Genomic DNA, 18087 nt, shown 5'->3' with positions numbered 1-18087 from the left:
AATAATGCTAATTCCAGTGAAAATCTCTTGCTTTATGGCAATTGTAAAGCTTAGAAAACGTCATTCGTGTCGTGGATTCAAACTTTCTAAGGAAATCAATGGTCAGAAAGAAGAAGAAAAAAACCATCCAACAAAGTAGACACACATATCGTTAATAATTTCAAAAATATCTAGCTTATACTCATTTCCCTACCACTCTTATTCAAATAATAGTGAATCTTAGTGGAAAGCCTTACCAATATCACTTTCTGAAGTGACTGGTTATCTAAAGATCCATCTTTTAAGTCAATAATTCATAAATTCAGCAAAGCAATAAACCGTTAAATTTGCAAGTCAAAAAATTTTATACAATTTGATATAACAATATCCAATATATTCTCCCAAAATAAGACAACATTCATGCATGCTGACAAAGAGCATATTACTTTTGACATGATGACTTGCTAAAAATCAACTTACTATTTAAACGTACGTTCAGAAAATGCCATTTTGTGTATATATATACCACTACAAACCATTTCGGTATCAAACATAATATATCCTAAAATCTACCATGTCTAAAGAGTGGTTTAAGAAGATATATGTCTGTACAAAGCCTTATATGTTAATGATTTTTTTGCAAACTTCGTATGCTGTCAACGGTTTAATTGCCAAGTCTGCATTAAACAAAGGCTTGAATCATTACACTTTTTCGGTCTACCGAAACGTGTTTGCTGCTCTCTTCTTTGGCCCTTTTGCCTTCTTCCTCGAAAGGTCTGTTAATTACTTGGTGCGACAGGAGCATGTAGTTTTCTTTCTTGTTATAATTTGTATGATCATTGTTTTGTTTGGCAAAAACAGGAAAATTAGGCCAAAGATGACAATTTCGATCTTCCTGAAGATTGTGTTGGTGGCATTACTAGGGTATGTGTTTCTTATTCAAATAAAACGGAAGAGAAAAGAAACACTAAATATCGAAAGAATTATGAACACCATGTGATTCACTGATTCTTATGAAAGATACCTTCCAAAATCTTTTTTAAACAAGTTACAATACAACTAAAATTTGAAATAAGGAAAACCAACAACCAGATAGACTTGGCACAGTTTCTTAGAACGGTTTTCATGTATTCTTTGAAAACGCGTCTGTTTCCCATGGTAAAACAACTGCAAGAATTGACAATCAAGTCTTAAATGCTGACAATAGTTTGTTGTGTGTTGCTGGAAACTTTTGCGTTTTCTATAAATTTTGGATTTTTGGTGTATAGTTCTCTTATCTATCTAAGCTAAGGTAACATCATAGTTTTATAGTTACTTTAAAAGAAAAAAATTATCAAATGATCATTTAATTTTATTAATCAAAAATTTAAAATGCGTTAAACATTTTTAATAACAATTTAAATAGTTTCAAACTGATTAAACGGATTTTAAATGACTTGTTATATATTTTAGAGACTCACAACTTCACAAGTGTTTCTAAACATCTTGTCAGAGACTTCTGAGTTATTATGATCCCACTTCTGGACCGAACTTCTTAAAACGGCCATCTTGTATAATTTTCTATACACTAGCCTCTAAACAGAAATTTACAGAATACATTAATTAAGAAGTCCTTGGTCCTTGCTTCCAAACCGAAGCTTATGGATCGCTTCTAAGCATCGAAACCGCTAGCTTTTGAAAAGCAGCATCTAGACATAACAATAGTTTGTCTCTTCTAACAAAACAATAGTCATTTTTTTTTTTCGAGTCTTCCACTTACAAACTAGTTCATGGTTCTCCTCTTCTATTGGGGGATAAGTTCCAACCCCTTTTTTCACTACTTTCCCATTTCATATACATAACTTTGAACATCGTTATCTTATTTACCTTAGTTTCGCTTTGGGCATGGTTTTCTGCGTTACAAAGCTCTCAGATTGTAGAACGTAAACCCAATCGAAATTAGTGAAAACCTTATTAAAACTATTTTTATCAAACATTTTTTTATATTAATTCTAAGTTACTAATTTCTACTGATTCTCGTTATTGTAAGCTATTTAAAATATATGTTTAGCATACACGCATGAATGATGACTAGTTCATAACAAACTAGGAACTAGGTTTCATCTATTATTCTGTATTGGTTATTGTTGATTTTTAAATAACAGGCCAGTGATGGATCAGAACTTGTTTTATGCGGGATTGAAATTTACGACAACAACTTCTGCCATGGCTATACGCAACACTGTTCCAGCCATTACCATTGTTATGGCTTGGATATTTAGGTATTCTTGTATTTAATTCAAGCTGATTGTTTCTTAATATATAACTTTTGGGATGGCTAACTGCAACATTGCTCCAGCCCTTATCTTTGTTATGGTTTGGAACTTTGGGTAGTCTTGTTTCATAAAGTTCACTTTTCTAGAGACTTCATTTAATTGTCGCAGTCCGTGAAAGGATTTCAATCATGTTAATGGATAACGAAAATCATCTAGGGAGAATTGACCGGGTAAATGGCATGTAAAAGTTTGTTTATAAGCTTCGAATGGTAGCTTAGGTGTACGAGTCACTAAGAAAATATACCATACTAAAGCAGTTAGTGGATTTTTTTTTCTGAAAAATTGTATTTTAATAATTTAAACTATTATAAATGACCAACAATAATTATTTATTATAATTTTATCGATGATAATTCTTACTTTCATTTTTGTTTTCAAGAGAAATCCCGATTGCATAATCATCATAGCCACTTAATCTATATTTGACTTATTCTCGATTTCGCAAAATACGTTTCTCCATTTCGTTAATAATTATTAGGGAAAATTCTAGACATAGTCTAAAATAAGTGAGAGAGATTGAAAATGGTCCAAAATGTGTTCCATTCTGAAAATAGTCCTCCCAAATCTATCTCCCACGTGAGATTGGGATTCGTGACGTGAGATTTGGGTATCCTATCACACACTGACACGTGTCATTTTACAGATAAAGTTTCATAGAAATTTGACTTGGTCGATAGTTTTCAAGTGAAAATAGTTTATTGAAAAACCATAGGTTTGGAATGAAAGTTGTCCGTCACCTGAAGTTTCAAAGTCATCGTTATCCGCTTTTTTTGAAATGCATCTCCTCGGACGCATTCCAAATGAATTTCTTCTACTATGTGAAATTTCAAAAAAGATGGGAAAAAAATGATACTTTTTTAGTGAACTTAGTTTTGTTAAATGATTTTCAAAAAAATTAAAAAAAAACGATAATTTCCCAACGAATTTAATCTCCTTAGATGATTTTTATAAAAATTTTAAAAATATGGAAAGTGTTAAGAATGTTATGGGTGGTGGTGGATGATGGTGGTGCGTGGTGGTGGTGGGTGGTGGTGGTTGATGATGGCGGTGGGTGGTGGTGATGGTGGTGGATGATGGCGGTGGGCAGTGGTGGTGGTGGGCGGTGGTGGATGATGGCAGTGGGCGGTGGTGGTGGTGGATGATGGCGGTGGGCAGTGGTGGTTGATGATGGTGGTGGGTGGTGGTGGTGGTGGATGATGGCGGTGGGCGGTGGGCGGTGGTGGCTATGATGACGGTGGGTGGTGGTGGTTATGATGGCGGTGGGTGGTGAATGATGGCGATAGGTGGATAAATTTATTTTTTCTAATATATATTCTTTTTATGCAAAAACAGATAAGTTTCATCAAAAAACCATCGAATTAAAATACTTTCTAACAAAATCTATCTTTTTTGACAACACGTCTTTTTATGCAAAAATAGACGAAATTCATTTGGAATGCGTCCGAGGAGATGCATTTCAAAAAAACGCGAAAATCATCTTTTTTCGAAACTTCACGTGACGGACAACTTTCATTCCAAACCTATGGTTTTTCAGAAAACTATTTTCACTTAAAAACTATCGGCCAAGTCAAATTTCTATCAAACTTTATCTGTGACACGTATCAGTGTGTGATACGATACTCAAATCTCACGTCACGAATCCCAATCTCACGTGGGAGATAGATTTAGGAGGACTATTTTCATAATGGAACACATTTTGGACTATTTTCAATCTCTGTCTCTTATTTTGGACTATGACAAGAATTTTCCCTAATTATTATTGTGAGAAAAATCAAGTATAAATCTATAATAATTATTTTACTGGAACTAATTTTGACACTATTGACACTAAAAGTGAAATACAGGATTATGTATCATTTGTATAAAGTGTAAGTATAAAATTATTACAGGCCAATAGGTCATGAGAAAACAATTATTAAAATCTAACTTTTCTTTGTTGTTTCTTTTTCACTTACAACATGTTTCTTGTTTAAAGGAAGGTTGGAATAAAGTTAAATGGTTTGGATATCTTTTTTCACTAAAAAGTAATTTTAATAATTCTTCTTTCATCTGTTATTCGTGATTAATCCTAACTCAAAAACTTTTTTTCATTTAGAACCTTGAGTTTATTTTCTTTCAATAATTTCATACTAACAGAAAGTTAACCCTGTAAATTTTTACTGACATAGAATGCATATGTGATATGTGATAAAAGTTTTGATACATGAATTGCTTATATGGCAAATAAGAATTGAATATTATCCCAACTAGTTTTTGCTTACATGGAATATTTACGTGGTAAAAATTTTCATTTCTTATCAGTTGCCTAGCTGTCATCAAATAGTTTTGTTAACTTATAAATGGCTATTCTTATTAAGGGTAAAGTTTATTTTTTTTCTTCTCTTTCCTTTTTTTTTAATTCTTTTTATCATTTTTGTTTTTTGAGTATTCAGTTTAAAGCTTTATTAACTAGTTAATCAATTTATTTATTTTATAAAAATATGCTTTCCTCATTTTCTAATTATTATAACTTTTTATAATATGATTTTCTTCACAAAAGTGTCATAACCTACAACAATTAACCTCTACTTTCCTGCATTGAAGACGGAGAATATGCGAAATCAGAACCCAAATTGATTGATTTGGTTAGAGTTATGTTGCCAAATCTATTGTATTACGAGGAACAAGATTGCTCATGATCCAAACCGATGTCAAGACCGAAATCCTAAATGTTGACACCAAAGGTCCTAACTTTGATCCTTGGGAAAACAAAATTGTAATCTCATCAACCTCTTTTAAAGTTTAGTCTGTTTCATGCCACATCAACTCCATATATAAATTCATTCCATCCCTGCTTCTCTCAATAAAGATTTTAACAGAATCTTTGGATAGTGTCAGGTTTAGGGACTAAAGGGGTTAAAAATAAAATCGTTTCAATTTTATAGAGCATAACTGCATAAACAAATTTGATATATTTTTTCAAACAATGTTTTTGTTATATATTGGTAGACTTGAGAAGGTGAAAATGAAAAGTTTACATAGCCAAGGGAAGATCATAGGGACATTAGTGAGTGTTGGAGGAGCTATGATAATGACTCTAATAAGAGGCCATGCAATTCAATTTCCATGGACAAATGATCATACTGATCTTCACCATCAAACTTCGGTTAACACTTTCAGTACTCAAGACCAGATTAAAGGATCTCTCCTGATCACCGCCGGATGCTTTTCTTGGGCAAGTTTTGTCATTGTCCAAGTAAGTTTTCCATTCAAAATTTGAAAAATTATTATCAAATTCTTTGTGATGGACTTGTGGAAGGAGAATGCTACAGTCTTGTTTCAATAAAGTATTTTGAAAATTGTTTCCATACACGAATGGACTATATATACCAAGGGGCATCTAAAACAAAAAATGTCATTTGTGTATTAACTCGTCACTAATTAAAAGAAAAATAATGTCCCTAAATAACCAGACTAGTTTAATTCGTAACTAGACTATCTTCTCACTAATCAGACCAAGGGAACAAGACTAAAAACAAGATGAAGCTTAACTTATATGCATATTTATATGTATACTTATATTGTTTTTATATGATATTAGCAACCAGATTTTAGTGTGTGACAAAAGATACTAATTCTCTTTGTTTGTTTGGTGCAAAACAGGCATTTACATTGAAGTCGTACCCGGCTGAGCTCTCTCTCACAACGCTTATGTGTATGATTGGATCTTTGGAAGGCTCCATACTCACTGTTGTGGCCGAGAGGGCCAATACCTCAATCTGGGCAATTAACTGGGACATCAAACTATTTGCGACAATTTACAGTGTAAGAAAATATAACAATCCAAACCCAGACCACACCTTACCACGCGACCGCACTTGAAATCACAGGTCTTAACCCAACTAGTCATATATATTTACCTCATAATCTAACATGAATATAAAAATCCAAATTTAATTATCTAAGGCGACTCCGTTCAAATTCAAAAGTAAACATATAATTGTAGGGTTCACCCCCAAGTTTGGAAGAGTGAGAAGTATGTTTAGTGGCACCCTAAAAGATTGAGTTTAGTGAAAGGCCATGGGTGGCGCCCCCATGGAAATTTGGGTTGTTTTTATTGGTTGGTACATCTCGTTTCTTTTAGTTAGCGTCTACCAATCTACTGACGCCTCCGCCCTTAGCGCTCCTACGTTATGGTGTTTAGCGTCCTTGGCCCTGAAAGGTGGTGACATGGTCAAATGGCTGTGGGTGGCGCCCCTATGGCCTTCCACTACACTTGGTCTAAATATTAAACTTATTAATTACTAATAGTTTTTTTTTGGCATGGTTTGGATATATAGGGAATCCTATGTACTGGCTGCTCATATTATATTTCTGGAGTAGTGATGCAGGAGAGAGGAGCAGTTTTTGTGACTGCTTTCAGCCCTCTTGGGATGGTTTTTATGGCAATTTTGGGGTCTTCCGTTTTAGCCGAGAAACTGAACTTAGGAAGGTAAGTTCATGATCTCTGTTGATCACTTTCTTAAGGGGTTACATTTTTCTATTTTGCTATAAGATAAAACAAACTAAGATAAACGTGAGTAAAAAATAAATTGTTGAAAAGATTAGAGACGGAAATAAGTAACATTTTCATGAAGGTGTTGAACTTTATCGAATACAAAATGAGCAAGTTTATAAAACCGTAAAGACATATGATAATTAAGCATATAATACACACACACTAATTAGCATAAACTAAGTATAGTTTTCAAGACATTTTCCAATTCACCATTTGATCTTCAAAATTTTATCAAGCATTTTTTTCATTATTTTCGAGCTATTAACAAACAAACAAACCCTGTTAAATCTAAGTTTTCATGCTATTGAAGTCTTCAATTTATTAAACTTTGGCCTTTTCGGAGCCAAACTTGACTGTATGTCAAGAAATGATTAAAGAGGTAAAGCCATCTAATCATATTTGATCTTAGCCTAACACCATGTGTCAACTCTTAACGCTTAACTACACCGGTAAACAATCATAATAAAGAACCAACCGATGAATAAATTTTAATTTTAGCACAGTTCTATGGATTGTACATAGTGCATGTATGGAATATAATGTATTAGAAAACACACGAAGTTTAATATTTATTGTAGTTCTATAGATGAAAGCATGACATTGTATCTGTGTATGTATAAAATACAACTTCTAAGACCACGCGTAGTGATAACTAAACACGTAGGGGATTGTGTGACGCGTGATAGTCAGTAATGACTAGTTTCGCAAAAAGGTTGCGTAGTGGTAAAATGTCCCATAACACCCTTTCAATTATTACACAATTATTTTTCGCGTAAATAAAAATATAAATATGAAAGAAAAAAAACCTGATTGGCCAAGCCACCCCACCACACCGTTGTATATCCGATGAGAGACTCCAAAACGAGACCCAAAACGCGCCGGGGATGGTGTTCCTGGTGTTTTGGGCTCGTTTTCACCTTCGAAACTTTATCATTACGAGTGGTCTAATGTGAAGTCCAATAGTATTAGAATACACGCAAAGTTTATTATTTTATACCCTTGTGGGAAATAAATTTCCAATGATTTATTTTTAAATTTTGATATAGTGCTCTTGGAGCAGTAGTTATAGTCATTGGCTTATATATGGTCTTATGGGGCAAGAGCAAAGATCAAAATCAACAAGATCAGGAGTCATCAATAGATCAACAACACCGTGATGGTATGAAGACAGTGGTGTTAAAACACAATGATGTTGAATCTTGTTAAAAAACATCCGGTGGTCATGATTGTGTTTAAGAAATGATCATGCGCTATGTGTTTGTTTTTATTATCTATCATGTTTTGTATATACAGACAACGCGTACAAGATCGTCATGACTATTGACTCGCTTTAGACGATTGATGAGACTCACATCGTAATAAATTGATAGAAGCGAAGTAATATGCAAACAATAGTCTGCAATAGAAATGACAATGAAATACAAAACGATACATATAAAAAGTACTTTATCAGAATAGATGATTTGTGGGTAGATCTGTAGATATTTTTTCTTAATATATATTCTGTTAACATATTGCAATACAACAACGTTTTCAGAACCATAGATTTTTAAGGGTGGATAAGATTTCCGATGAGGATGAGAATGGGGGTTGGATGGAGGAGAATGAACTTTAGGGTCAGGGTACTTTGGTAACTTACCTAACATTTCATAGAATTTTGAATTTTCCTTCAAATCATTGAAGGATTATGAATTCTCTTTAGTGAATGATTTGGTGGGATTTTAATGAGATTTCAATTCCAACCATTATCAAACCAAGCAGACCAAGGAATAGACTCTGAATTCCAATTCCATTTAAATCCCTTGATTCCATCCAACCAAACAGGGCATGTGATCGTAAGAATGAAGAAACGATCGGTGTGTTGTGACATTTAAATTAGAGCAACGACTCAATAATATATTAAGCACCATATTTACATCTTGGCCCCTTAAGGTATCAAATTTTATCAAATACATACATTAATTATGGGGTCACACACATTTGTCCATATAAATGTTAAATGGTCAACATCGACATAAATATTTCTAACATTCTCTCATTTGGTTGCTAGACCATTTTACTAAACATTTATACATATGCACTATATAAACATGTAAAATAACATTAATTGGCAAAGTAATAAAATTAGGTAATTTCGTTAAACCTTCTTATGAAAGCATCAAAACAAACTGATACAGTCAGCTGCATCATTATTAATGCAAAGACCCCTGTCAATTATTACAATGATATCATCTTTAAATTTATAGGTTAGGTGGTAAAGAAATGTGTATTCATAAATATAGACAAACTATACATTTGAGTGAAGTAAGAAGATAGTATACTAAATGTGTTTACATTGTTCACATGACATTCATAAAAGGTTTCGCTTAAAGCCCATATTAAGTACATGATAATTGAATATTTTGGGTGGTAGATGTGGGTAGAAATTTTAAGAATCTTGGCAGACTAAATCCTCAGGAGAATCCTCGTAGTGCGTCAGGATCACAGATAGACTGGAACCTCAGTAAGTATTATTATTAACTATCATTATCCTTTCACAATTGACTTGGTCTTGCTGGCAACGATCAACAAATAATGTCCAGCTAAAGACTTGGTCAAGCCATTAAAGATAGAAGACATTAGAGGTAGTTACAAGCAGTTAATGATGAAGATATGTGAATCTGTAACCGCTCCAGGATCCTCGCCAGACCATTAAATGCTATTTCTTGTTAAATATCACACATGTAACTATATATAGAAGATGTTCTAATCGCATAAGACACGTTACACACACCGTAATACATACTCTTGTACTCATAGTAGCGATTAAACACTTCCCACACTTGTAACCGTCATTCTTTATTAATATAATTAAGACAGCGGGATAGTTTTCCCCTCCCGAGGTTTTTTGCCGAAGATCCTCTAAGAATCAAGGGTTTCTCCTCGTTAAATCGCCGTGTCATGTGCAAATTTTGATTACTTGATACCCTCTGGTAATTTTTGACCAAAACAGTTTGGCGCCCACCGCGTGGTGCTTTGCACATTCGAATTCTAGTTTCCGCGATTAATCACTACCCTTTAATCATCACCAACGACATCTCAGATGAAGCAATCATCTTCTCCATGCAATTCGACTCATCCGTCAGCCCAATCTCTGAGTGCGGGTTTGAACCAATCCTTACCATTGATACCGCCACCTCCAAGAAGGCCAGAAAACTCTACAAGGAATACATCTACTAGCTTGCCTTATCCACCATTTGCTTGGGTTGAGGATCCTATCATGGTTTCAAATAATGATATCCTTTCTTTGTTCAACCAAGTCCGGAAGCAAATGGTTGAGTAACAACAAACCAACAAAACGTTCTTGAAGGAGATACAGAAGTTGAAATCATAGAAGATCAAAGCAGTGGATCCAGTAGCTATCCCGCATAGTAAGATGCTGAACTTTGAAGCCTCATGATCCATGAGCAAAAGCAATGAAAATTTCAGCAAATCAGGCCTTGGGAGGGAAAGTATTGAGGATTTCATTCTTATGGATTCTCTGCTTGAAGTTCAAAATCATGAATCACCCGCCAAGATCGCAACGCAAGGATCCCTGAAAGGATCCCGGGATTATCACATAAGGATCCTCACACTGGTAACATCAATCAGTGTCCTATTTTTACTTCTAACAAATTTGGATATGTGTAGGATACATGGATGAATCCTATGATGGCTAAGGAACCACAAAATCTGAAGAACATGATTTCCAGCATATCCGATATAGTTCAGCCTATACCAGAGGTGACCACTGCAAGTACGAAGGTTTCAAGGTTTTCCTTACAAATATGTAATGCTGAAATCCTGAAACGCTTCCAAACTCCCAACATGAAGCTTTATGATGGAACAACGGAACCTGGAGAACATGTGGCTCAATATAAAGAGATGATGGAGATCATACCCATCTCAGCCGATCTAAAGGAAGCATGCTTATGCAAGGGCTTTGGATCAACACTTACAAGATCAACCTTGAAATGGCTATTAAGTGTCCCTCCTAATTCTATTACTTCTTTTGTACATTTAGTTAATTTTTTTAATAACCAGTTTCCTAGTAGCAGGTCACTTGAGAAGTTAACTAATGATTTATACAAAATCACTCAAAAGCATGAAGAGTATCTTAGAGATTACGTTGGCGGGTTTAGTAGAGAAGCATTGGATACCCCAAACAACATTCAAGATGGGTTTGAAGAGTGGTTCTCCATTCTACAAAGATCTTGTCATGAATCCTTGTAGGAACTTAGATGAAGTTGGAACCAGGCTCTACGGTTCATCAGACTGGAAGAAGATCAAAGGATCCAAGAAAGGATTAATGCACCAGCATAAAGCTACGATCGTCCAAACAGGAAATCAGAACCTTCGTCCTAGCCATCGTAAAAATCCAAGTCTTACACAAGACCCAATAATCATGAAATTAACTCTATACAGGATGAAAACAATGAGGAAGAAGAATATCCAAGTATTCGTAATTATTGAATTTCTAGGCTGTGCGATGTAACAACTCGGGTTTCACATAGTATATTAATACCAATACCCGACCCGTTTTTGTTTTTCGGGAAATTTAATTAATAAAATATTTAACTATTTATATTATATTTTTATATTCTTTATTTATTATATAAACTTTGTTAAATATACAATATTTATCCTAAATTTAGTTTTACCCTAATATGTATCCATCTATAAAGTTGAGGGACCTTCTTGCAAATTTGTATAAAAATATATATTATATTATAATAAACCCTTTTCCAAATCCAACTCGTATCCAAACCCATAACCAAACCCTAACCCATTTGTTACATTGTACCATAATCTACGCCTTATAAACAAAAATTGATTGTGTAAGAGCATCTGCATGTTAATTACGAGCTATACCGACTTAATTGGTTTAGAAAACAAGATCAAACTGATACGAATTACCAAAATAATCAAACTGTCTATACCATCTTAGGGATATACTATCTAGAGATCATAAAACCTCAATTAAACGTGCCTGCTTCATCCCTGTGATCTCGCGAACAGAAGCCCCTTAATCCGTTACATTATAACAGCATGTTCGAGCCGTCTAAGTTAAATCCTAATTGACCATCTGTGCGTCACCGATTTAGGTAATTTGTTTGTGTTTCTAGATCGCCTTTAATCATACATCATTAACCCTAACTCTAATTGAAAGATCATTAATCAGTTTAACGGATTTAAGAATTTGGGTTTATATCAATTTGGGGTTTTTCCAATATACGTATATAAATTAATGTTCTCATTCTTAAATCAAGTGACACCCAAGAACATCTGTCTAGGGTGTGTGTGTTAAACTTTGGAACCGGCTGAGGTGCAGGTTCGAGCCTCAGGTAGCCCGTTTTTGCTATTTATATTTTTTTAAAAGTGTTTAAAAGGTTTAAAAGGATCATAAATTGATGTATAATTAATATTAGATGTAAAATAAATTTTATTAAACCGTCACCATTAAGTTTTACGTTCTTGACAAATAATCTCCTTATGGATTTTTGGTATATATATATATGTATGTATAATTTGTAAGCATTATAAGTATATATTGTTTTAAATAAACCTCATTAAAACCCGACAATTTAAATTCACGTTTTCTCGTCGTTAAGCGTTTTTTTACAAACTTTTATCTTTAATATATATGTATTATTTGTTTTAAACAAAAACATAATAAACGTGTTAACTATATCTTAACAATTAAATTTCGTTAAAGGTTTAAGATAAATATTTATTAAATACTATTATTCGTATTACTACATATTATAATTATTCATTTAAATACTTATATATTTGTATTTTATTTATTCAAATAATTATAAATATATTTTATATTAAAATTAGTTATTCAAATTATTAATCTATAAATTTGATTATATATTTATTATAAACCGGTGTCGGGTTTGTCTGCGTTGTTAGGGTTTTAGGTTATATTATCTGACATGAGGTTTGCCTATTTTTGCCTTAATTTCACTGTTTACCCACATCCTTTACACTGTTCAAAAACCACCCGTGTACTTAAGTACATTGAGATAGTGAAACCGACGGGTTAAATGTTTTCTAGGGTAATTAATCATAATTGGTGAACTGACAGGTGAACCAATAAATCGGTGTTTTTACATGATCTCTAAAGGATTTCTTTTTCGGTGACACCTTGAGAGTGATTAAGGATCCATTAAGTTTCCTAGAGCTTCATATCTTTAGATTCCTGGTTCCCATAACATTTTCCCGTAAACGATAAAAGCCCGAGTCTTCACAATTCGGATTCCTTGCCTAGGTAACTCTTGCTCTCATTTGAATTTGCTAAAGTCTTATTCGGTAATTTAATGTTCAAGTTTACTTTAATTTAATTAAGTAATTAGTTTAATTAGTTATTAGCTTTTAAAATAAAATAAATAAAAATCCAAAAATATATATTTTCTTAACTATTAATTTAATTAGCTTTTAGAACTAGTTTCGTTAATTTAATAAGTGTCTCTAGGGTTCGATATTCCCGGTCTTCCCATAGCTATTCTACACCCGATAGGTTCACTTGCCTGTTGTTAGTGGTTTGGTTTAGGGTATTCTAGGTTTTTATTACTCGTTGTGCTTGGTCATTATTTGCTAAAATTTTATATACCACTTTACGCACATCAAGTTTTTGGCGCCGTTTCCGGGGACGCTTAGGCAATAGCGAAACTAGCTTTGATTGAACTTAATTGTTTATTTTTTTTATTTTTTATTTTTATTTTTATTTTATTTGTTTATTTTTGTCTTGAGTTGTGGTGTGTCTGTTGAGTCCGTGTCTTAGATTAGTGTGTCTAGTCGTGTTTAGGATAATTTAGTTTGTGTTTTATTTTATCGATTCTAGTTAATATGTTTAATAGATCTAGTCAGTTTAGGAGTATTTTATATAGAAGATGTTGAAAAGAGATGATGTTGGAAAGAGCCGAACAAGAGGAACGTGAAAGACTCCAAAAGATAGAGGCATTGGAAGCTAGGCTTGATAAGTTGATCGAAATATATAAGCTCCATAAATTAGAAGAACTAGAAGCTAGGTTAGAGGAGTTAAGTGCTAGATATCTAATTGAGAGTCCTTCTTACAAGGAGCAGGAAGCCGTCTATGAAACAGATGATGACATCTGGAATAATGATGATGAGGTCGTGAAAGAAGAGATGGATTTGGAGCTACCTGATTATACGGATCTGAGCGAAGATGCCGTTGAGGAGCCACTTGACCAGATGGAAGATGACGAAGAGAAGGAGCATGTACCATCTTGGGAGGATGAGTTTGGTGATGAATTGGTGGGTTTACCAGTTTTTGACGAACATGCAGAATTTGACCCTGTTGGCGATCTTATATATTTAGAAACACTAATCATGGGTAAGCCAACAATGGAGATCAAAATGTCACTAGAAGAAGAAAAGGAATAGTAAGTTGCAAAGGATCGAGGAGGATCAGAATATGGTGGTGGTTGAGTTGCCAAATCATAGGAATGTTAGAATGTCTGTGGAGGAACTAGATAGTGGATCGCCACCGAAATCAACAAAACCACAGAAGAGGGCTCGAAATTGCTTGGATCGACAAGTTTTGAGGGTTCAAAAATGGTACATTAAGAGTTGTAGGACAACACTAAAATGCAAATGTAACCATTTTTCTCATTATATGCCACGTATTAGGTTTGGTCCAGGTAAGTTTAAGTATTGGTGGTATGACCCATTTGAATGTTTTAGATTGTAACATCCTAAATATTCTAATAATAAATAGAGAATGTTGCGTTAAATTGTTACTTTTTAGTTTCATTATGTGTTATCTGATTAAATATGTTGGACGGGTGGAACTAAACGGGTTAGAACGGGGTTGGATAAAAGAAAAGCCTCCTGATTGAGATTTCAGGAGTGAGTCTAGCTGAAGACTCTTCTGTAAACTTAGCGCTTCCCGGGAGGCAACCCGATAGTATGTTTTTGCTTTATTTTTATTTTTATTTATGGGGTTTCTTGCTTTCTTTAGCTGGCCGTGTGTTTTCTGGTTTTTCTTTCAAGTTGCTCCAGGATTGCTTGTAAAAGTTTGTTGATACATGGTTTGATTCAAGTGTGGAGAGGCTATTTGCTTATTGATTGCCGCTTTCGTTCATAAGTGACAGCTTGGTAGAGAGCACTTGAGTGTGAGGGTTTCGTTCGAATTGGACGGCATGGGACACGACTCGCGAGGCAATATCGTCATATTTACTTGGGGAGTCTGTTCCACTTTACTTATATTTAAATGTACTTTAATTTTTGTCTTTTTCCTATCTCATTGAGGACAATGTGACATTTAAGTGTGGGGATGAGAAATTGACGTTTTTATTAAAAAAAAAAGAAAATTCAAAAAAAAAAATAATTTTCAAAAATAATATAAAAAAAGTTTTGAAAAAAAAGTCTCGGTTTTTTATTGAAAATTTTTGCAAATAATGGAAAATGATAGAAAAATTTGAGATTGTTTTTAAAACTATTATTATATATGAGATTAAATAAAAGATAACGCACTTAGCTTGGGATGTGTCGGTAGGCCCAACTAGCTTTGATAGTCCTCTTAGCAGATTTCTTATAACCAATAATTTGAAAAATGGTGAAACCGAATTTCGATGCTTAGGGAGGATTACCATAATCTAAAAACTTTGAGATGGTAAGACTTAGATGCACTCAAACCAGCACACCATCACATGTCCATCTTTTTACGAGCTTAGAAAATAGTTATATATTTAGGGTTATATAAAAAAATGTTCAAAAAAAGAAAACAAAAGAAAAAAAAGTATGTTATGAAAGTTATAAGTATTCCGAAAAGTTGGTCCGAAAAGCAAAAGAAAAAGAAAGTTATGTATTGTAAAATTCCAAAGAAGCATTCTCAAAAATAGAAAAAGAAGCCAAAGTTGCACATACTAGACGGGACTGAGAGTTTACGCGTTGCTAAGGGGATAGTGACTCTGAGGTTATCGCTATTGGGGCTCAAGGTTCTTAGTCAATAAATATTTTTTTAATGTAATTTATAGGACAAAGTCCAATAATATTTAGGAATTGCTCGTAAGGCCTTCACATGACCATTCATCCATCAAATTCCACCGAGTGCATCTACTTAGTACCATCAACGAGTCCTTGGCTTATGGTGATTTGTTGAGCCAGTTTGCTTCGACTCTAGTTCTTCTAGCTCTCTTTGTTTGAGATGGGGTAGGTGTAGCCTTAGCTTTTGAACTTTAAAACGCTTAATGCAATTGGGGGCTTGAGAGGCTGGTGGTTGGGTTTAGGTGGACAACAATATCGGCAATCACGGATTTTGCGTTTATCAATGCTTAAAAATTAACCTATATGTTTTAAAAATCGGTCTTGAATTCTGATTCCATTGCATTATATATTTTTCGAGGACGAAAAAGGTTTAAGTGTGGGGGATGTGGTCTTAATTATATGCACATTATTATACATATTTCCTACACTTTTAAGTGTTTAATTGAATATTATTCATTATTGGTTCATATTTATAGTCTCATAACATATGAAAGGATTCTACGTAATAATAATAATAATAATAAAAGATAGACGATAATAACAATAGTAAACTTGCATATAATAATATACATCAAAATAGTCACGTGCAAGTCAAGTTCTTGAGATTTAATACTACTTATTATTATCATTATTATATTGTAGGCAGATCACTATTAATAATTCTCTCGGCCCAATGAATTGAAGAATATGGTGGGCTTTGTTTAACCCTACAAAAAGGGTATCCAGAAGAAAAGAAGAATATAAGAGATGATTGTTATTATTGTTAAAAGGACGTGAGGTTTTGGTGGAGCCACAGACCACAACAACCTCCATACATTATTATTGTTATTCTTGTTGGAGGTTTGGTAGACGAGAGGCACATCAGCAAACGAAAGAAGAATATCATTATTATTAAAGCAAGAAGGTCACTTTTGATTTATTATTAAATGAGTCACATTGTTTATTTTATTTTGTCTTCGTTCTTGAACATAATTATTGGCTAAACCTTTTTAGTTATCTAGGCTTGTGTGATGTTTTGTTGACTGTTTTGGACTTTTTGGCTTTCGAGTTTTGTTTATGGGATTTTGATTAATTAAAAGTTTTGATTAGTTTTATTGGATGTGTCATGCGTATTTACTTTTGATTTGTACTTGAATGAGTGTTTCACATGTTGCTTGATTGATTGTTTTTCGATTATAGGTTGCATGTTAGGGTTGTTTACCGTGTGTTTGCAACTTGTTTATGGTTTATTGAGCTCATTTACCATAGAGACTGATTTTTGGCATATTATTAAAAGTTTATATTCTTACTAGGTTAAATATCCGACGGGTGATAAGTTGTCGGGTTTGTATGCGTTGTTAGGGTTTTAGGTTAAATTATCTGACATGAGGTTTGCCTAGCCTTAATTTCACTGTTTACCCGTATCCTTTAGACTGTTCAAAAACCACCCCGTGTACTTAGGTGCATTGAGATAGTGAAACCGACGGGTTAACTGTTTTCTAGGGTAATTAATCATATTTGGTGAACTGACAGGTGAACCAATAAACCGGTGTTTTTACATGATCTCTAAGGGATTTTTTTCGGTGACACCTTGAGAGTGATTAAGGATCCACTAAGTTTCCTAGAGCTTCATATCTTTAGATTCCTGGTTCCCATAACATTTTCCCGTAACCGATAAAAGCCCGAGTCGTCACAATTCGGATTCCTTGCCTAGCTAACTCTTGCTCTCATTTGAATTTGCTAAAGTCTTATTCGGTAATTTAATTTTCTAGTTTACTTTAATTTAATTAAGTAATTAGTTTAATTAATTATTAGCTTTTAAAATAAAATAAATAAAAATCCAAAAATATATATTTTCTTAACTATTAATTTAATTAGGCTTTTAGAACTAGTTTCGTTAATTTAATAAGTGTCTCTAGGGTTCGATATTCCCGGTCTTCCCATAGCTATTCTACACGCGATAGGTTCACTTGCCTGTTGCTAGTGGTTTGGTTTAGGGTATTCTAGGTTTTTATTACTCGTTGTGTTTGGTCATTATTTGCTAAAATTTTATATACCACTTTACGCACATCAGAAATTCGTTCAATCAATAATATTATTATCTCAAACATAACTCAAATCATATCGAAACTCGAAACTATTGTAGATATTATGTAATATGCAATTAATTTATATTATATTATTTAACTAGGAATCTTTATCGGTTAATCCCGAAAGAGTTTAACTTCTCACGTCATCACA

The 18087-nt window shown here is 33.5% G+C and overlaps 1 pseudogene across 1 annotated transcript; it reads left to right on the top strand.

The window, feature by feature from the left end:
* Positions 1-360: 360 nt before the first annotated feature.
* Positions 361-8278, top strand: LOC143538905 (WAT1-related protein At2g39510-like; annotated as a pseudogene). The gene is made up of 7 exons (XR_013136333.1): positions 361-753; positions 841-903; positions 2124-2240; positions 5283-5529; positions 5937-6098; positions 6614-6765; positions 7878-8278. The product of XR_013136333.1 is annotated as a WAT1-related protein At2g39510-like (transcript).
* Positions 8279-18087: the final 9809 nt, after the last annotated feature.

The sequence above is a fragment of the Bidens hawaiensis genome, unplaced genomic scaffold (genome assembly GCF_021521415.1).
Source record: "Bidens hawaiensis isolate Kalapana, Puna unplaced genomic scaffold, B.hawaiensis_p1.1 tig00011760_1, whole genome shotgun sequence".
Classification (NCBI taxonomy): Eukaryota; Viridiplantae; Streptophyta; class Magnoliopsida; order Asterales; family Asteraceae; genus Bidens; species Bidens hawaiensis.
Note: the sequence above shows the minus strand (reverse complement) of the source record. Positions and strands in the feature narration are given on the sequence as shown.